Source organism: Glandiceps talaboti, chromosome 20 (genome assembly GCF_964340395.1).
Source record: "Glandiceps talaboti chromosome 20, keGlaTala1.1, whole genome shotgun sequence".
In the NCBI taxonomy this organism is placed as follows: Eukaryota; Metazoa; Hemichordata; class Enteropneusta; family Spengelidae; genus Glandiceps; species Glandiceps talaboti.
In genome coordinates, this window is record NC_135568.1 from 15,348,236 (window position 1) to 15,370,790 (window position 22,555).

General features: G+C 35.5%; 1 protein-coding gene and 1 long non-coding RNA gene across 2 annotated transcripts in view; both read left to right on the forward strand.

Moving 5' to 3' along the window:
• The window catches only part of LOC144450600 (polycystin-1-like protein 3), an 84,701-nt gene that overhangs the window by 43,549 nt on the left and 18,597 nt on the right, over positions 1-22,555 (forward strand). The window lies entirely within an intron of this gene.
• Positions 18,322-21,094, forward strand: LOC144450458 (uncharacterized). Its single transcript, XR_013482247.1, has 3 exons — positions 18,322-18,389; positions 19,692-19,946; positions 21,056-21,094. It is a non-coding gene; the product is annotated as an uncharacterized LOC144450458 (long non-coding RNA).

The window sequence follows — 22,555 nt, forward strand, 5'->3', positions numbered from 1 at the left end:
TAATAGCTAGACCTGATTAGGTGTTGAGCCAGATCTGTTAATGTTTAATTAGAGAAATTTGCATATTAATGAAATCAACTAATTACGCAATATCTTAAGATTGTACACTTCAATTTCAATATAATTTAGTATATTCGTTAAACATAACAACATACATTTGTCCTATAAAATTCGTTGATGTATCTTTGAGCGTTAATGAATAATTTGCATAATTAATTTTTTTGGGTAATTAGGCTATATCTTAAGAATACATACTTCAAATTCAACATAATTTAGTACATACATTAACCATAAGAAACACATATGTCCTATCAAGGTTGTTGATGCACCATACAGTGTTAATGAATAATTTGCATAATTAATGATTTTCGGTAATTAGGCTATATCTTAAGAATACATACTTCAATTCCAATATAATTCAGTGCACACGTTAACCATAACAATCGCATATGTCCTGTAAAGTTTGTTGGTGTACATGTACCTTTCAGTGTTAATGAATAATTTGTATAATTAATGATTCTTGGTAATTAGGCTATATCTTACGACTGCATGCTTCAATTTCAATACAATTCAGTACGTACATTAACCATAACAAATTGTGTATGTCCTATTAAGTTAGTTGATGTACCTTACAGTGTTAATGAATAATTTGCATAATTAATGATTTTCGGTAATTAGGCTATATCTTAAGACTGTATTAAGCAGTATCATACACTCTTACATACATTAACCTAAGAAAGCACCCTTGTCCAAAAACAAAACCTGTTACCATATTTTTTTTAGTATAATGAGTTATTTGCATAATTAGTGATTCCCTTACGGGAGGCATTCAGTTTAAATCTGGTTAGAATAGATTTTCCACCGAAAAGAAAGTACGCTATATAAACTTGAGTTTCAATAAGACTTGCTGTTATTTAATTAAATGAAAAGAGGAGCTTTTGAATTTGACACAAAGCAACAGTGTTGTGGACTTTTCTTAGTGTGAACTGAATCCGTTTCCCCTTATAGAATATCCAAGAGATCCTAATACTCGGTCGTACCTCTCAGCAAAGTGAATCATACTAATTATGTTAAGTTACTTACATTACACGCGGTTGCTAAGGGAAACTGCAGTGAAAACCTCATTCATTGCACAAAGTAGCTTCATCAAATGGATATGCATTACATCTCATTGGGTCAACAGAAATGCACACTTAAATATTCAAGATATAGTCTATTTGAGTTATTGTTCAGCGGCTCTGTTAACATGTAATACAACCACACAGAAACCAATAAGAAACTAGTATGTTTCACAGCAAGGGACGAGAACAATATTTCAATGTAGGAAAAAAAACTAAATTCTTTTACTTGGGGTGGGGATTTTTTAAACCATTTTTAGCTCTCATCCTACAAAATCGATTTTATTTTTAATGGATGTTTTCTACCCCTAAATACAAATATTTCTTTTTAAAATGTCAAATTGAGAAACAGAAGAATTTTGCTATGCAGTAAAATAAAGTAAGGTATCGATAAAAGAACTATATTTTATGCACTACATACTGATTTGAGATTGATTGTGCGGTTGGAAGCAGTTGTCAATTTTGGCAAATTGAGTAAGAAGGGGTGAGGGGGGTCTGAGGCCTAACTATAAGAGTTTAGTTTTTTATCCTACCATTGATAAGCGAAATCGCAATTTCTTACAACATTTTGTGTAAATACAATAAACCATTTAATATACGTACTACCAGTAGACGCAGGTACACAGGCGCCAATTTTTTTAGGTATGTATTATCAATCTGATTAAAATTTGAGGAGGCGATCAGGATAAAAAAATGTAAACATGTACCAAAAAGGTTAATTCAGGCAAAATAACGACGGTAAAATAGCAATGAACGATTAGCCGACATCTACATCGGATTTTAATTAGATTGGGTTATTATATTCATTTCATTTTCCAATCTTCCTATCTCAAAGTGTAGCATGTGCATGTACAGAGCCACTGACATGTAACTTGAAATGAACTGTATACTCGTGACCCCTGAGTACTTATTACTTTCAAATGAATCAATCAAACATGAATGTCCTGAACTGACATGTTTTTGGGTCGACATCCTAATGAAATGAATTTAAATTAAATGTCATACGTCAGGATATTAAAATCTCCAAACAATATGTAGTCCATCTCATTAGTTTCCTTTACTTGGGTAAAATCAATGAATGTAATTTAGCTTTGAAATGTATGTATGTATGTATGTATGTATGTATGTATGTATGTATGTATGTATGTTTGTTTGTTTGTTTGTTTGTTTGTTTGTTTGTTTGTTTGTTTGTTTGTTTAAGAAATGCAGCAAGGATCAGCATGTTTAACTTAACCACCCTTCCCCCCAAAAAAAAAACACCTCGTAATTCTGAAAGGGTCTGAAAGTGAACAAGACACGACGCCCACTATTAACATCTTTATTTCAATTGAATAAAGATCTTTAGTAGTAGAAGTTGTGTCTTGTTTACTTACAAACCCATTTCTCAAGATGCGCCTGTGCTAGGTGTAATCATTTTGTAGTTGGACTCAACTTTGCTTCATTATAAAAATCGATTCTGACAGTTGTTGAGATTGTGTGAATTATGCTATATATTTTAGTGTGAAATGGAAGTACATTTGTATTACCTTCGTAATTTTCGTGAACGTTTACTTTTTTGCAAACTATACTTGATGCCCCCCCCCCCCCCGCCCATCTCCTCTCAATACATAAAATTATGTAGTGTTATAAACGCATGTTTCAATTATGTTTCTTTTGGGTTTGTGGATTACCCAAATACAAACTGTTTCCCCAGTAGAGGTTTCCGCAGGTTATTGACAGTACTTCGAGGAAACAGACGTATGGTGTTGCCATGGTGATCAGTCAACGTGTTTTCAATAATGGTAATTTTGATACTAATATCACGACAATTTTAATCAACTCTGTCGTCATGCACGATCTTAGGGGAGAGATAATTACCTGTTGTACAATATGTTTAATTATAATATTAGTTTTTTAAACAGTAATGGAGTCGAGTAAACCACGGGGAGCAGCGAGCATGTAACTGATTGATCGATCGATCGATCGATCGGTTGATTTGTTGATTGATTGATTTATTATTTGGTTGAATGATTGATTGATTGATTGAATGATCACTTTTTGTCATGCAATATAACTTATTTTGTGTGCGATATTGATCAATTCACTCATTGAGTTTTAAAACTATTTCTTTTTCTTTCCCTGGTTACTTTGCTCTCAGCTATATCTCAGACCACTAGCAGTCTGAGGCTGTATGTAATTCTCTCTTTTCTTTATTGACTAAGTAAAGACACCTTGTCCATTATTGGCCTCTTATCTTAATTAAAACATCCCTTATCTTATAATAGGCGAGATATCACTTACATTAACAGTTTGCTTAATCTCTCATCTGCTGGGAGATTATCACACTGGGCAAACATTCGATCATGCATATACTGGTAAGGAAGAGTTCTCTTTTTTACCCAAAATGACAAGGGTGCCATTACATAACGGACAACGTATTTTACCCACTTGGGCGGTGAACATTGGGAAGTGTTGTAAATAGGGCTGTGGTTTTATGACGATGTTAAAACTGCACTAGTTATAAGTAAAGAATTACCTTTTCAATCATAGAAACAGCAATATATTCACTGAAAAGTTTCACATAACAATTAGATGTCGTATAGGTCAGTAATGAAAGACTCAATTCATACATTAGTAGTACAGTTAGGTTAGGTTGAAAGTGTATTCACGCACGTCAAAGTGGACCCAAAAGTGAATTTATTGTACCATAGTATGTGTACAGCTATACAAATACTTACACATAGGCGATTCAGTAATATTCAGGGTGCACGTTATTACTTCAGTACTCCAGTGTGCACGGTGTGTGATATTACGAGTAAGTTATATTTAATGTTTTTTAAAGAAAGCTTTTTTGTTAGATAATATCTATCATTTCAGGAGATGTATAAAACCATTGATAACGTCAAACTTTAAATTTCCCGGAAATGTATTTATATCACAAACTGGAGACATGTAATACTGTGTTCACCTGGATATTGACTATATGCCATTGTAGAAAATGATTTTTTTATTCCATCACAATCGAAAATACAATGACTCCTCCCCCAACCACAATTTTCAAGACAGCATGAACCCCCCCTACTGCCAGGCTTTCATAAACAGGGTGACCCCCCCCCCCCCCACCACCACCACCACCGAAGAAACTGACCGGTCCCTAACTCCCTAGCTTCATATAAAAAAAGTTGACTACGGCCGCCATGTTTGACAAGGTCATGTACGTACTGGTTATGATCGCTGTCTATACTTTTGAAACACAATCCTTGGAATGAAGGTGTGAGGCTCGTATATTTACATTTTGGCTTACGGTACTTCTGCTGCTTGTAGAGGTCGCTCTAACTTTGGCGAATTGCATGTATGAAATGTGTAAGGCATTGGCACTGAACGCATGTATGTCTGAGCGCGAGCATGGATGTAGTGAGATGGTCTGAGTGGGTATGTCTCCTGGAAGCGGACCCCACGTCAATATTGGACCCAAACCCTGTCTTAACACAACTCCACCCGAGCAACCATCGCCCTGTTATAAGCAACATGTTTCCAATTACACGTTTTGTTATTACTAGCAAATATGGGGGCAACTATTAGTCAGATCATGGAAGTAGAACTACTTCCATGGTTCTACTTCCATGGTCAGATCGTAGTATCGACACGGCAAAGTGTGACCTCGCACGCAATGCACTGGCGAGTCAGTGTTGTAATGTTGATCTGTAATCCATAGTGATGGGTACAAAAAACGTATCTAGGTATACCCCCACGAGTATCTGTTTATTTGCTGGTTTATTTTATTATTTTATTTGTCCCTATACTTGTCGTTCGTTTGCTTGTTCATTTGTAATTTATTTGATATGATAGTTGATTTATTTTTTTGTTTGTTTTGTTTTGTTTTGTTTTGTTTTGTTTTGTTTGGTTTGTTTTGTTTTGTTTTATTTTATTTTATTTTTTTTATTACTTTTGTTTTGTTTTATTTTGTTTTGTTTTGTTTTGTTTTGCTTTGTTTTGTTTTGTTTGTCAGGCGGTTCCTGGGTCCTCTGTGCTACACTGAGAGAATAGCAATACCGGTACTCATCACTTTTCAATGTGATTGGTTGAAGGATCCTGTATGTGCTGTGTCGATATTAATGTTAGTTTGGAGTTGAATTGTGTCTATCTTTAAATCATAATGTCCAATAACCTCATACTGTCAAGATGCTATTAAACTATATTTCAAAATATTTCAACCCTATGTAGTTGCTTTTTACATGTTGGTGCTGTCTTGTAAAGCTTGGAAATTATTGTCTAAAAGGGCCTGAATAGTTTCCAAATTGACTTTTCAAAGTAAAATACCTTCTGGGCTTCTAGGAGGAGACTAGGACCCCTATAAGAGATGTACACATTCCCTTCTTAAGCTTTCCCCTACCTTTCACTGTCAAGATGCTATTAAACTCCTTTTGGAATATATTTACCCTGTGTAGTCAATAATTATAATTATGATTATAGTGCTAACCCAGGATCTTATAAAGTAGATGCAAGACAGCCAAGCAGTCCACACTGAGTCACGATCAAAAATAGCTGTCATGTGAATATTATATATATATATATATATATATATATATATATATATATATATATATATATATATATATATATATATATATATATATATATATATATATATGGTGTGGGGGGGGGGGTAGGGGTGATCATGCTCTAGAATTAAGTGATGGGGGGGTAGCCTGTTTTTGGTTTTACAGATGGGGGGGGGGGGGGGGGGTCAGTGGATTTTTGTCGGCCCGATTTAAGAGCTCACATAATCTACAGATTGAAATTGGAAGACATAAAAGACCAAAAATAGATATAAAAACAGATTATGTAACATCTGTAATATGATAGAAGATGAAATACACTTCATCACAATGTGCAACTTTTCATTGGAATGTAATACAATGTATTCTTATTCTTGTTATTTTTATATCACTTAGGGACAAACATAGGACTGGTAAACTTAGCTATAAAGGAAGTAACAAAAGAGGGTGATAGTGTTGTTGAGGGTATACTTCCTGATGTGTTAAGGGATGGTGATAATAGTACATGTTATCACCTGGAAACTGATAGTACTGGTACTCTTCCTTTGTTGAAAGTAGATCTGGGGGATGAAAAAAGATCAGCTCATCGTATCAGTTGTGTTGTCATCAAAAACAGATGGGACTTCACTGGACAAGGTTAGTATGAAACTGTACTATCTTGTCTAATTTATTAGAATCATGTACATGGCTAAAGTATTCAGAAAATTTTCTTCTACTTTGGATATGTAAGGGTGTTAAATTTTGACAAGTGTGAAGTACTAGATCAAGCACAGAGCCACAGTAGGCCATGTTTTTAAAGAGTGCAAGAAACATGTTACATCTTACGAATCCCTACATACTGATTCGACCATAACATTCTGCGCCATGTCAAAAGAGATGAAGTACTATAGATGTACGGTAACACTTTTCTCGTACATGGCCTAGATCCAGTACTTTGGACCCATACTTTCCACACTTAGCACCCCTTACAGGGAAAATGTAGTTTCAGTCATGGGACGTGATTCTTTTCATAAACATAGAGTACATTTAAACTCCACACTAACAATAACAGACACCACACGGCTGGATGCTTTTTGCAAATCACATCAAAAAGTAATAAGCATTAATTGCTACATTTTTGTATTCTTGTACAGTCCAGTATCAACAGACTTCTGCAAAAATGATTCCAAATGGACTTTATAATTTTAATGGCTTCAATTGTTTACTTTCCTACAGATAATCTGCATGATCACTTGAGTGCATCTACATCTCAATCAACTATGCACGGCACCTATAATTATTTATTTTGCATTTGAAGTTGTCTGAGCATGTGTGATAAATGGTATGTCGCACTAGAGAAACACCACAACAACTTAATTTTCCCTGCAAATACATGTACCTGAAGGCTCTGCTTCCAGCAATTTATGGCCACTGTCCGTAATCAAAGTAAAGCAAACACAGTTTTGTTTATTGATATATAAACTCAAGAATTTGCAGATGCTTTCTTTGCCCATGTAACTTTGATCTTCAGCCTCAGTGGATTTCAACTAAATCCACCAACCCAAAGCTCTTGGCTAGGGTATGCCTAGGGAAACATAAATAAAATTTAAAATTAGGAAGATTTACATGGGGAATACGAAAAACGTTGATCAAGAATATTTAATTTTCCATTTAAAAATTGCCTTCAAGAGTGTTGACTGGAAAGAATCATGTTGTAAATCATCAAAAGAATGGTGACTATATAGGCCCAAAAAGTATAATTGTTCATCGCCTCTTTAAAAGAATATTGACACCCATAGCAACAGCCAAATGATAGCATATATCGTAAAGAGAGCAACATGGTTGGATAGGCAAATGAACACCTATTGTTAACATGGACTAGCATATGGATAAACATTTTTAAAAACTGTATAGTTATATATATATATATATATATATATATATATATATATATATATATATATATATATATATATATATATATATATATATATCTCAAAGTAACTGATTTTTATCTTTGGAAACAGATTGTGGGCTTGAGGTGCCGCAATTCTTTCAAACTAGCGGCTATGATACTGGGCCTGAATGGTATGAAACCATTCCTTCCACACCAGAGCAATGCTGTAGTAATTGTAGAAACAATCCAGATTGTAAATCATGGACAGTTGACATGAATCCTGCTTGTTGGCAATCCTCCACAACATTAATGTCCTATGATGAAATCGCTAATCCAACACATTTCCCTTACGGTAAGTACACATCTAGTCATTACCATAATATATACTGATAAGATAAAGATTAAATACAGTGAATTTCAACTTTGATATGTAATTATCCAATCATTTACATCATTAGATACAGAATAGTAGAGTTTTCAATAACTTTTAGTTTTCATTTTTTATGTCTGTCACTTGTTGACATGGATACTATAAATCTTCAATCTAACACTAGTACTCACAAAACAAAGTGTGCATAAGGCGACCATTTTTATGTCTGTCACCTTTGGACATGGATACTATAAATCTCAAATCTCACACTAGTACTTGCAAAAAAAAGTGCGCATAAGGCGGCCATTTTTTATCTCTGATGTGTCTCATGCCCTGACTGACCCTATATTACTTTGATTTGATAAAATGATTGTAAACAAAATATTAACCAGAAATTTTTTTTTAGAAAAATCAATTAAAATCAATTATTTATTAATTATTGAATTGTTAACCAGAAAAAAATGTGATGTCATTGAAGTAAGATGGCAATATAACAAGTTCATATATAGGCGAAAGTTGTCATCTATCTTTGTAATTTTGTCCAAATAACAAAACAAATGATTGACATATGCATTGTTTTGACTTCACGAGTTATTTCTAGGCTATCCAGATTGTTAAAACTACCGGTATACACACAGACAGTTAATTTTTTCTTTTTTTGTTTTCCCTCAATTTTAACCAATTTTAATTTTCTGTTGTTAGATCCCACCACATTTTTAAAGGCATTTGTTTTTTCCCACTACTACCACCACAGTGAGTTTGTGTTTGTATTAAATCGATGCCTGTGTTTGCATCTAATTGGCTGAGCTGAAGGCTAGAACTCCCACAGAATAGATGAGCACACAACTGGTAACTTCAGGACAGAGGTCAACATCTCCAGTCCACCACATTATCCCCAATATCTTTACTTAATGTGAGACCCTCTCTAACTAAACAGTAAATTCACTGCATTTCACTGATATGTTATGATATTACTTTACCATTATGGCAGTAGTGGGGTGTGGTAGCATGAGGATTTGGAACTGGTGGCAGCAGTAGGATCATGCCAAAATCACAAAATAATCCAAAGTTAGATAAACGAAGTGGGTTAAAGTAAAATATTACCCTACCCTGACTTTTAATTTCTAAAATTAGAATATGGTCGTCCCCAAGGACCAATTAGTAAAGAGTGACCCACTCTCTAATTCTCCCAGACCCCCCCCCCCCCCGAAGAATTACTGAGGGCTCTCTAACAGAACTTGATATGATAAAAATTTAAATAACACCCCCTCCCCCCACCCCCACCAAACACACACACACACACACACACTCAATGTGTGCGCTTATTGTTGATATTTGGTAGAATTGAGTTCAAATGTAAGAACCATTAAAATACCAAGTGTAAAATACCACATGATGATTACCATGTAAAGCAAAGTGTACATGCTGTCACGTTGGCGTTTGTGGAGATGCGTTTGAATCAATCAGTTTTCCAGTTTAAGGTAACCACATCAAAATCAGTCTAATTTCTCTTTCCAGATGATGGTGGCTGGACTTCAATATTCATGTATGGTGCAATTATACGTGCTGGAAACTCATCAGACATCCGTTCCAATCCAGTCTGTGGGGAAGAAGTTGCTTTAGAAAGCACTACTAATAGTGACCTTGAGTTCCCATGCAATGATAGATTTGGACGATATGTCAGTATTGAACAGAGTGGTACATACAGTCAGCTGAGAGCCTGTGAAGTCGAAGTGTATGCAGGTAAATGCTGCTGGTTTATGTCTCTTTAAAAAAAAATTCTTCATTTCTTCATTTCTTCATTTTATACCACCTTTCACTGTAAACATCAATCTAAATCCTCAATCTCTTCGATTAAAAAAAACGGTCCTGGTTTTAAGGATATGTTTTCATAAAAATGTACATCTCGAAAGAATCATTGACAACAGAAAATTCTTTCAAAAGCGACATGGTCTGGATTTCCTGTGAATTTTTGCTTTATGATAAAAATGTATTTATGCATTACTATTTACTGAAACATGCCTAAGCATCATCAATAATCACCGACAGAACTCTTACAATATAGGCTGGTGTAACTACACTATATTTACATTATGAAATCATTTGTCCTACGTCTTTTCATTTGATGTATTGACTTGACCCCCAAGTCAAATGGTACAAGAAACTATGCAAACGTTGATTTGAATCATACTTTTATCACCTTGCCAACCAAAGTTCTAGGTGTTCAGATCACATCCTTTTCACATTTCTTTGAACAGCTTTTGATATCCAGTTTACTGCTGTAGACTTACAAAAGTTGTTATGTATCATAGCGGGTCATTTGTTCAGTACTAAGGTCAACGCAAACTTCGTTTCTTCAAAAGAACTCACGCCAGACAATGTATTTTCAATCGGTTCTTGGCATGCATCCGATCAATAACCCAACAATAGATTTAATTTTATGTAAGTATTTACTATAAAATATTCAGTCCTAGCACTATGTACTGTCTAGTTTCTGTAACAACTTTATTTTTTGTGCGAAACGAATTCTGTGTTGATCATCCTGTAAATCCCACCAAAGCTATAAATAATGTGACTGACAAGACTAGCATGTTCGGTGAGATATTGTCTAATTAGATTTAATTACGATGACTTGCATAACGAGATCAGTCAATGCATCTTGATCATGGTCTTGATCGAGAAAGGGATTGGCTGATGTGTGAGGGCATGGTCTTGTTGCTAGGCACAATTAAATCATATTTCAAAAATTTTGTTATCTTTGCAAAATACCCTAGCGTTTGGCTGTTGCTAAGGGCGGAGTCTGGTTGATAGGAATAGTTGTGTTAATGTCATGAACTAAGTCTCCATATAACCACCTCAAAAAGCACCTTTGACAAATTTTTGACTGTTCTGCCCTTAGGCTGTAAAAAAAATTATTTAAAAAAATGTCCTTCTTTGTAGACTTAATCTGCATATCAATAATGTGATCATATCTTGTCTTAAACACAAAAAATCACTCTTTTAGACTGATTTTGGCTTATGGTTGTTTTTCCTGAACAGATTTCTTAATAAGACTCTAAAAATAACAAAGTAATCAACCCAGTGATATTGTACTTGGACAGTCTAATTAAGCAATAACCCCCGCCGAAGGCGGGTATACACAAGATTTTGGTACAATTCGCGACATATAGCACGAGCCGAATGGCGAGTGCTATATGGTGCGAATTGTACCAAATTCGAGTGTATACCCGCCTTCGGCGGGAGTTATTGCTATTGCCAAATTTCTTTTAGATACATCTCGAAAGATCCCCCCAGCAGACAAGTAATGTGTATTGTATTTTTGTCTTGTATTGTATTGTATTGTATTGTATTGTATTGTATTGTATTGTATTGTATTGTATTGTATTGTATTGTATTGTGTTTACTATACCATGCTTTCCACAGCATGTTGTTAAGTAATAATGTTATTGTTATTGTTGTTATTATATTATATCAAAATATGTGTCTATTTCTTCTAAATGTGATTCTGTGGTTATTTATATGCCTGAAAAGCCGAATTCGCTCGTACAGAAAAAGATCGTCGGGAACGAGCATATTTTGATGAGTGGATACGTTCATATCGCCCATACACACACACTGCATGAACACAAACCATACACTGCATTGCATTGCATTGATAAATTACTTTATTTACATCATATAATGCATAACGAAAACGCGTTGAAAACTAGCAACAAAGAAAACGGAGCAAGAGGTCAAAGAAAGTAACAATTTTGTTTGGATATTTACATAAGAACAATACAATCTTGTACACTGCTCTAAAAATAGATGTCTCGGCGTTGAACCAGTTGAATCAGAGATCGAGAAAGCGCGAGTCAGTAAATCAGAGACGCGACGTTACACAGTCTACTTTAACAAATTGAACATTGACCGAACCTGAAAATGTACAGTTTTGAAATAATCCTGGTGTTGCATGATTCAACGCGTAACGAGAGTAGGACGCTGAGACGGCTCGTTGCATGGGAGAACTTGTACCTTATCAGCCATGGCCAGTGATGTTGAAGCCACTGATCGATCGTTGCTTTCGATCGCAAGGTCATCAGTGGAATTATTTGGACTACTGTAACCAAAACTATTGTACAGGATACCTGACACATCTTTACTCTGAGGAAGTGGTTATTTATTGGTATAAGAACGAACACATTCAGCTTGTATGTACTATTCATATATGCTAGTTTAGGGGCCCATTTTACCACTGCCAGCCGTGGTAAAATGGGATTTTACCACAGTTATTATCCAATCAGAATGGCGCATAGTAGCATGATATAATATAATAATAGCAGGGATAATAGTTTTGCAATGAACAGCGCCCTCATTATATTGGTGGTAGAAAATGGTAGAGTCAATGAGCCTAGATTCAGTTCGCACAGTAGTTCCAAGTAGAGGAGAATATTACATCCTGACGAGGCTCGTTTTTCATTTTTTGGGGGGTCGTTTATTGATCATTTTTTGTCGTTTTAGGCAGTTTTGGCTCGTTTGGGAAAAGTTTGGCTCATTTGGTATGTTGTCTAAGCCCTGCAGAACGTGTGTAGTACATACTAGTACTACTAGTGGAGTCACGTATCCAGCAAGCAGACATTTATTCAACTCTCTACTTTGTGAAATTCACGTCATCATTTTCTCTTTGATCTGTACAGATTTTGTGCATTATGTCAGCCTGGGATGCTACGCCGACGGTCCAGATTCTCATGTCTTTCCTGAAAGTAGTAATCTAGAAGATAACGGCCTGGTTTCAGATTTATTAGATGGTGACTACATAGACAGACATGATGCATTTAATAAATGCTCTCTTGCTGCTAATCGACTCGGATTCTTGGTTTTCGCACTACTAAATGGAGGAAAATGTTGGGCAGGTGATACATTAGGGTTAATCTACGATATGTATGGTACATCTAATGTTTGTACTGATGATGGAGAGGGTGGACTATTTGCGAATCATGTTTATCTTAGAGTAAATGGATTCAGAAGTAAGTACAGTTTGTTTAAAGTGGTATAGACTGAGTTTACAATAGTTTTACTATTTTTAGAACTTAAACCTCAATTGAACTATTTTCTAGATCTTACTGTTAATGTTGATGTTGATGTTGACAGAAGGGACGCTTTTAAGAAATGCTCTCTTGCTGTTAATCGACTCGGATTCCTGGTTTACTCAGTACAAAATGGAGGGAAATGTTGGGCAGGCGATAAATCAATTTTTTCTAGCCGTGGCTTGTATATGTAAATGTTGATCTACGTTAGCTGCGATAATTGTAGCGTTGAATTTGATGTTTATCTTAGAGTAAATGGATTCAGAAGTAAGTGTATTTTGTTTAGTAGCATAGGCTGAGTTTACAAAAGTTTGGCTAAAAGTAAACCTCAGTTTAAGTATTCTAGTATATTTTGTTAATGTTGATGTTAGCAGCGATAATTGATAACTGATAACGTTCAATAGTGCTATAGGCATGGTACGGTGTATGTCTGTCTGTATGTCTGTGGATATGTGTGCGTGTATGTGTATGTATGTATGTATGTATGTATGTATGTGTGTGTGTGTATGTATGTATGTATGTATGCATGCATGTATGTATGTATGTACGTATGTATGTGTGTGTGTGTATGTATGTATGTATGTATGCATGCATGCATGTATGTATGTATGTATGTATGTATGTATGTATGTATGTATGTATGTATGTATGTGTGGGTGGACAACTTAAACTCAAAAACTGCCAATCCGATTGCCTTGGTATTTGATGGGGACAGTACCTGTGGTGTCTAGTTGGGAGATTGTTCAAAGCAACATGATCAGATCACAGGTGTGTGATTTGGGTCAAACCTGTCCTTATAATTAGTCAAAAAACTCAAATTCAAAAACTACTGGTCAGATTGATCTGAAATATTATGGGAACACTTCTTACCGTGTGTTGATTTAAGAATTGTTCATGTGTAGATGAAGGACGTGTATTCACGACATGATATGTTTGCATACAAATTGTTCATGACATGCATGATGATCCCAACAGTAATATGATAATATGCAAATTAGGTCGAAATATGTGTATTTTGTTCAAACAAATTGGCTATCCTAGCAGTTTTGGTAAATTTACTATTGTGCTGGAAAAGTTTACTAGGTCATTAGATACATTTAAACTATGGCAATCATATCAATTTCTTCTGTTCAAAATTTGAAAATCTGTATTTGTAGCCTTACTGAGGGTATGACAAGTAGTTATAAGTTCCCATTTTTGATGTAATTTTCTCGGTATCCTCTGAAATGAGAGTTGACAATCTAGAAATTTAATATCAATTGTGTACTTGTAAAACCTTATCATATCATCATGACTTTGATCAATCTCAAAATATTAATGTTTTCCCTTTACAGATAGTGTCCCTGGTAGATTTGTAAACCTTGGCTGTTTCGTGCAATCAGCATCAGACCCTGCCATTCCACCCATAGAGGGCACTGATGACAAATTATCAGACGACTACAAGCAGCGTTCACAAGCCATTCGGAAGTGTGCCATTGTATCTGCTAAACAAGGGTTTCCAATCTTTGGCATTCACGATGGCGGTCAGTGTGTGTCAAGTGATACTGCCTGGCTGACTTATGATAAGAATGGAGAATCGACTGACTGTGGGGATGGGAAAGGTGCACTCAATGCGATTGATGTATATGCTGTTGTTTATGATGGCGGTGAGAAATCTTCCTCCAGCTTGTGTACATGCATGCATGCATCGGCACGCATGCATGCAATTGTGCATGCGCACGTTCCACTATACGAAATGTCATATTTGACCATGTCTTTCCACCGGGGTAAATCTTTAGCAGAGAATGTGTAAATGTGGTGAGTATGAGACGAAGTGACACCTTTTTCATACTTTACCCCCAGTGATGTCTCCCCTGGGGGTTGTAGACAGTCAAAAGTGTCACTTCATCTCGTACTACCCCTTGACAGAGATGGTAGTTAGGTGGGTCACAGGTAGCATACAGCTCTTTCCAAAATCAACCGGGCCAGATAAGTACATCTAGCTTTTTCATATATTCTTTATGAGCACAACCATCTCTTTCAGATTGGCTCTGACCCCGTATTGTAATCTTTGGGAGTTGACCCCCCCCCCCCCCTTTGTGGAGGGGGATGTAGCATATCGCATACAATAATGCATAGAAGCAGTAAATATTATTTCTAACTAGTAATTATATCAATATTATTCTATAATAATCATAATAAAAAAGTAGACATAAATACAGCGCTCGATAAATTAAGCTCGATAAATTATTTTCTCAGATGATACACCACCTGAAATGAATTGTTCAAATATGGTGAAAACAACATCTCCCGGTTCAGATGTCAACATTATATCAGAGTTTGACATTCAGGTGACTGACAATGTGGATATTGAGAGTGATATAACGATATCCTGTGATCCCTCACAAGGTGCTACATTTCCTGTTGGTGAAACCAATGTTACATGTGTAGCCACTGATTCGTCTTTCAACAACCAATCATGTTATTTCACTATACTTATTGAAGGTTAGTAGATTGTTGTATTTGTGGCATAATTGCCTTACAGATTTGCATGCAGCTCTTCTTATTAATTAGTTCTCATTTTTAGCACAACTGAACTGATAAGGCTCTCAGTAGTGCTATAGGCATGGTGCAGTGTCTGTCCGTCTGTCATTCTGTGTGTGTGTGTGTGTGTGTGTGTGTGTGTGTGTGTGTGGACAACTTAAAGTCTAAAACTACCAGACCGATTGGCTTGGTATTTGGTGGGGACATTACTTTTGTTGTCTACCAACAGGGATTCTTAGACAATTGAACAAACATTCAAAAAGTGTATACAAATATACTTAACAACAAGACCATGCCCATAGCAACAGCCAAATGATCGCATATATTTCAAAGATAACAAGGATTAATAGACAAGTGAATAAACATTCAAAAAATGTATGTAAATGTGGCTAGCAACAAGACCACACCCATAGCAACACCCAAATGATCATGTATATTGCAAAGAGGGATTAATAGACAAATGAATAAACATTCAAAAAGTTTATGCAAATAAACCTAGCAACAAGACCCCACCCATAACAAAAGCCAAATGATCGCATATATTGCAAAGATAACAACAGGGCTGGATAGGCAACTGGATAAATAATTCAGCAAATGAACACCTATACCTAGTATGGATCAACATGTGGGTAAACATTTTTAAAAACTGTACAGGTGTGCTACAATGCCATTAGCACTATTGTTTTGTTCTACCAATGAGGATTTTCAGTTGTATACCTTGCATACATGGATCCTCTTAGGCTCTTGTAGCATAAGTTTAGTTAAATGTGATATTATCAAGTATGATGGCTTACCAATAGTATAATTTCAGAAACGATATAATCTTCATTGTCATATTTTTGTATATTTTCAAGATTTTTTGTTTATTTGTCACATTTTTCTTTATTTTCATGTTTTTTTTTGTTATATTTTGTTTATTTTAAAGCGTTATCACATTTTTAATATGTATTTTGCTTGTTACATTTTTGTTTATTTTTACGTTTTTGTCAGTTTAGTTTATTTTCATATTTTTACCTCCCGTAAGTGTACGGGAGGTATCAAAATGGCGATGTCTGTCTGTCTGTATGTGTCTGTCTGTCTGTCTGTCTGTCTGTCTGTCCATCCATCCGTCTGTGTGTGTGTGTGTGTGTCTCTCTGTCTGTCTGTCTGTCTGTATGTCCGTCCATTCATCCGTCTGTGTGTGTGTGTGTGTGTGTGTGTGTCTCTCTCTCTCTCTCTGTCTGTCTGTCTGTCTGTCTGGCCTATGATGTGGGTTTGTTGATACAACTTTACCTTTAATGAGTACTGTGAATAATTACGATATTCAGTAGCAGTATCATGCACTTTTCAAATTCCGTATAATTTGGAAGATACATTAACCAAAGAAAGTGCACTTGTACAAAAAAAAGCTTGTTAGCATATATTTTTATTTTAGTTTTAATGAGTTTGCATAATGATTAATTCCCTTATGGGAGGCATTCAGTTTAAATCTGGTTTTGTTTATTTGTCAGTTTTGTTGATTTTAACTTTTCTTTTGGTCACATTGGTGTTTATTTTCCCATTTTTATGTTTATTTGTCATATTCGTGTTTATTTTCACATTTTTATGTTTATTTGTCATATTCGTGTTTATTTTCACATTTTTATGTTTATTTGTCATATTTGTGTTTATTTTCACATTTTTTGATTTATTTTATCCTGTTTTTATTTATTTGTCACATTTTTGTTTATTTGTCAGACAAAGAATCACCCATACCCGTGTGCCCTGATATGACCATAGAAACCCTCCCTGGAGTTGACTACGGTGAAGTATCTGCATTTGATGTGACAGCAACTGACAATGTGGATGGTCAAGTAAACATCACCATAGCCTGTACTCATGACACAAACAGTCGATTCTTTTTCGGGACAACGTCTGTTTCTTGTAACTTCACTGACAGAGCTAACAACAATGCCAGCTGTATGTTTGCGGTTAATGTTGAAGGTGCGTTTTATAATATTTTTACTGCTGTACTAAATCTACCAAGTCTTCATATACACTGTTTATTAAAACATGTAACATTAGACTGCTAGGTAATATTTGCATAAAGCAACATTTAAAAACAAAAATATGTGTTTCTGATAACCCTACCAACCCTAGCCTGTAAATATTTCATTAAACAATCACAGGAGTATTCTGACTAACATTTGCTAGAAATTGGTACTTTTGCAAGAAAGTTACCAAAGACAATCTTGCAAGACGAGTTGAATGATATGGTGTTTGATTGAGGTTTTATAAATACACCAGTAAAATTATAATTTTTGTGGAAAAAGTACCAATTTTCTTCCAAGATCGCTTAATGTTTCTGGAAAAAGTTTCAACATCTCGCAACCATTGTCGACTTTTTTGGAAAACATATCTGATTCAATATCTTTTGAGAGAGCCTTCTTTTCTGGAAAAAAATTTCAATTACATTTGTACTTGTAATCATTGTCTAGTTTTATGGAAAAAGTCATAATTAAATTCTTGCAATATTGTCTGTTTCTTTGGAAAAGTTTCAGTTTCTTGTAATTATTGTCTACTTTTCATGAAAAAGTATAAATTTTTAAACTGTACATGTCTGAATGAGATGAAGTTATAACAAATTAATCACTGCAAACAAAACAAAACAAAACTTTTCTTTCAATTCCATTCTTCGGATAGATAACGAACCGCCAACTGTGATGTGTGTTGATCAAAGCATACCACGTTTCAAACTACCTGCTGAATATAATAACTATAGCGGCATCAGTTTCAGTGACAATGTTTACGACGATTCTGATATCGAAATGACGTGTGCTCCTCCAGAAGGTAGTCAGTTTGCTGAGGGTGACACCCCTGTCAGTTGCGATTTCACTGACCCATCAAGCAATGTTTATCAGTGTAACTTTATTGTTACAGGTAGGTGAATCACTGACCTTTACTTTAAATTTACTTCAATTTAATTTATTCTTGCAGTATGTAGTTCTTGTTAAACGACCAAGGTTTCTATGACTACGTGTTTGTACCGTTTTGCTTCTTCGTGTTGGAAGGCATTGTCAAGCTGTCCGTTTTATGGCGTAATTCATCTTAGGTGGGTAGGGGGGGGTGGTGGCGTTGGAGCTGAAGTGGTTGGGTTTAGTTATTCTTGTTTTTATCAAATGACCAGCAGTGGTCTATCATTTCCTTAAATATTGCTGATGAGTTTTGTAATAGTTATATGATACTTGAATTACTTTGACTCTATACTAATTTGAAATCAATATTCTTTAAACCTAGCTGCACTAGCTGTAACTGGGGTGTTATTTTTTTGATCAGATGATCAACATTATATTCATTGAAAATTGTTCAAATACCAATAATTGGACATTGTATATGTTAATTAGAGGCAATATTATTATGTACATGTAGTATAAAGGTGAAATCGTGTTTCGGTGGGGTGCTGAAAATCAATTTGATCACTTACACAAATATGTTTATCCACACATGTGTCAATACTGTACGATATCACAATTAAGTCATTATATCTAGTACTAAAGTTTCAGAAAAATGTGCAGCCTTACCTTCATTTTCTTCACCAATCTCGGTAAACTTCTTTTAGGTATTCTTGTGCTTTTGTGTGTTTCTTATAAATTTTGCTTGTACAAATCAGTTAACCTCAGTAGCATAAAATAAAGTCAAGTACCCAAGTCACATGTGGGCATGTGCCCTGGGGGGGGGGGGGGGGTACTCGGGTGGGTAATGGGTACATATGTACCCTGGTGGACAAAATTTACAACCACAAATACTACAAAAAATCAAAAAGTAGGGGTCAAAAGTCTACATTTTAGCCAGAAACGGGGGTCAAAACTCTGCATTTAACCGACTACAACATTCACGGCGCTGCTCCAATCGTCCGAGTGGTCATGAGTTTGAACACTTTTGATACACTTTCACATGACACGTGCATGCTCTAGTCATCGCTAGGTCATTGGCTGCCGGGGGTGCCTATTTCCGATAAAGATGACTGAAAACAACCCGTGGAAACAACCTTGTTCAAAATATGGGGTTTAAGGTATACATAGAAGTGGCCGTATGGATGATGGATGCGAATACTTAATACGTGATTGGTTCAAGCAAACTTTCCTATTTCACCAGTTGATTATATGATGAAAAAGAGAGTCATTCAAATACTCTTCAAATATAATTTTTTACTTTCAATGATGTTTTTATGGTTCTTATCAGGTATAGTATTGGAACTGATTTGCCCGGAGAACATTTGGAAAACTGTACCTGATATCTTCACTACACCAGAGAGTGCATATGTAGCAGTCAGCTGGGAACCACCATATACTTACAACCAGACTGATATCAAATTATTATGTACACATAAACCAGGGAGTAATTTCACACATGGCAATACAACTGTAACATATACTGTACAGGATGAAACAAGTTTGGATTATCTTGCAAGTTGTTCTTTCAACATAGAAGTTGAAAGTAAGTTCTCATTTAAGCTTGATAACTAGATAACAAAATTACCCCGCAATAGTCCCCAAACTTTCTGCTTAAGGCACCAGGCCAACAAAGTTGAATAACATAGTAAAGCTAATATGTGTTGGATGGGTCACATGGAATTTGCACCTCTCTGGTTCATCAAGGACATACATGTATATAAACAGGGGGACGTGCCACACCTTGATTCCTCTACAGCCATTTGACAATTGAATTTTTAAGTCGCTTTTGTTGTTGATACTTTAGTATATTCAGATGCCATTTTATGTAGTGTTTCTCGAGTATGTTTTCCACACGAGACATAATCTGGCGTTGGTTAAAAATTGACAATTTTTTAGGCTATTTTATACAGAAATTTGAGCATTGATGAGGTCGAATATACATAGTTGAGTCAACACCTTTTTAACAGTACTGAGGCTATTGTTTCAAGAGGTATGAAGCTCCTAACTTTGTTTGTTTCCCAGAATGCCTCACAGCAGGCCTCTTCTAGGCCAGATTTGCCTATTCCTATAAATCAATTTTAGAGTTAGGTTGGGTATCTCAGGCAGGGAAAATGACTTAACCTAAAAAAATCGCAGCTATGATAAATTCACACCGCTTTTATTATGTGTGCTCCTCTTAAATTTACCACATGGTATCCCATTCTGGGATCGGCACAGTATCCCACAGGTTTTGTACTGGGTGCATACAGCTGTGCAGTTAGCAGCACAGTTTCTGCACAGAGATTGTTGCACAGCTTGTAAGTGAAAAATGCTGTCACACAAGTGCTGTGTTATTGAAATGTGATAACTTAAAGGCATATGTCAAACTGTAATTTAACTTCCAAAGGTAATCAAGCTGGCCTCACATCATCTCTTATCTTTCTATCTTAACTGCACAACTTGAAACAAAGACGCGTTTTTTGCCGTGGCAGTTACATGATGGAAGAAATCATGAAATGAATACAGAAAAAAACTAAGAAATAAGAGTCTCTCTCTCTCTCTCTCTCTCTCTCTCTCTCTCTCTCTCTCTCTCTCTCTCTCTCTCTCTCTCTCTCTCTCTCTCTCTCTCTCTCTCTCTCTCTCATATTAATGAAAAATGTTCTTTTTCCTTAGTTAACGAAGCGCCATATGGTGGACGGTGTATCATACAAGCAACAGGTAAGAGGTATATGTAGAAGAGGCCATATGGAACATAAGTGGGTATATTTAGAATTTACAAAATAATATACACCACTGAATTCCATGTTTATTATTCACTGAAATGCCAAATAAATTATCTGAATACCTAAAAAACACTTTCAGAAATGGCAGATGACTTAATTAGCATCACTATCCTCGCGACATTTTGCCAGGTGAAATTTGTATGTGTGTGCAAAACTCAAAGCACACAACTAAGTGCAAAATTTAACATGTTATTGTGATACAAGAGTAATACTTTAGTTTATTACTTAAAAAGAAAACACAGGTGAGACTGATCTTGTACTAACTGCATTGGTTGGTATCCAGTAAGTCTTCAAAAGTCACTTTCATCACAAGGACTACATTGCTCGACTTCTCTAAAAATAAAACAAATGAAAGTATTCAAATTAGTCATAACGTTAAGTGGCCTCTATGCTGTGGTAAGTAATTCTGGGATTGGCACCAAATTACCCATGCTGATGTCACCAAGAATACAGTATTTGTATGTAAAATGTTTAATAGTTACACCTTACATGCTAATGAAGCGGAAACAATTCAAAGTGATAGACTGGGACACTGGTGACATCAGCATGGGTATTTGGGTGCCAATCCCATAATTCCCTACATTAGTGTACAGAGGGCCAGTTCATGGCAAATTTGAATAATTTTATTCTTGCGCTATGTAGAGTTGTGAAAGTGAATTTTTGAGACTCAGACTGGACATCAGTTAAAGGACCAGAGCTATGACAAAATCACTCTCGTTTATATTCCCCTTTAATCAAAACTTTACAATAGAACACTTTGCATCCCACAGAGAGAATAAACTGTTAAGCATCCATCTAAAGTTTGGTGATCTTTATTTTGATTAGCAGACTTTGATCTTTTACAACAATTTAAAGTCACTTGTGTTGGATGGAAAGATGAAGGCTACAGTAAAGCGATATCTGCTCAGAATATTGACATCAACAATAACACCAATGGTTTAACATACGAAATAAGAGCAAAGACTCCTGGTGATGAAACTCATGGACAACTTATATACACATCCAACAACTCAACGTCACCTCCTCTATGGTTACCCCAGGGTCGACAGGAATCAAACTTTACCATTGCAGTTCTGATCAAAGTCATTGACGTTTTTCAAGCATTTGATATCTTCACTCTAGCTGTAAAGGTCAGTATGCATCATATGTTCATGCTTTGTTAGCCAAGATCATAATAATGTATTTTACAAATCTTGATGAAGCAGGACCAGTACAAGTTTTACTACATAACATATGTTTTATTTTGATTTGTCACAGGTCAATTTACCCATGACTAATGCAGAAATCGTGATGGAAATTGCTAGAAACGGTGAAATGCTGAACACAATATTGGAAAATGATGACAAGATGTTGATATACAATGTTTTGTACATCTTAGCTGATATCATCC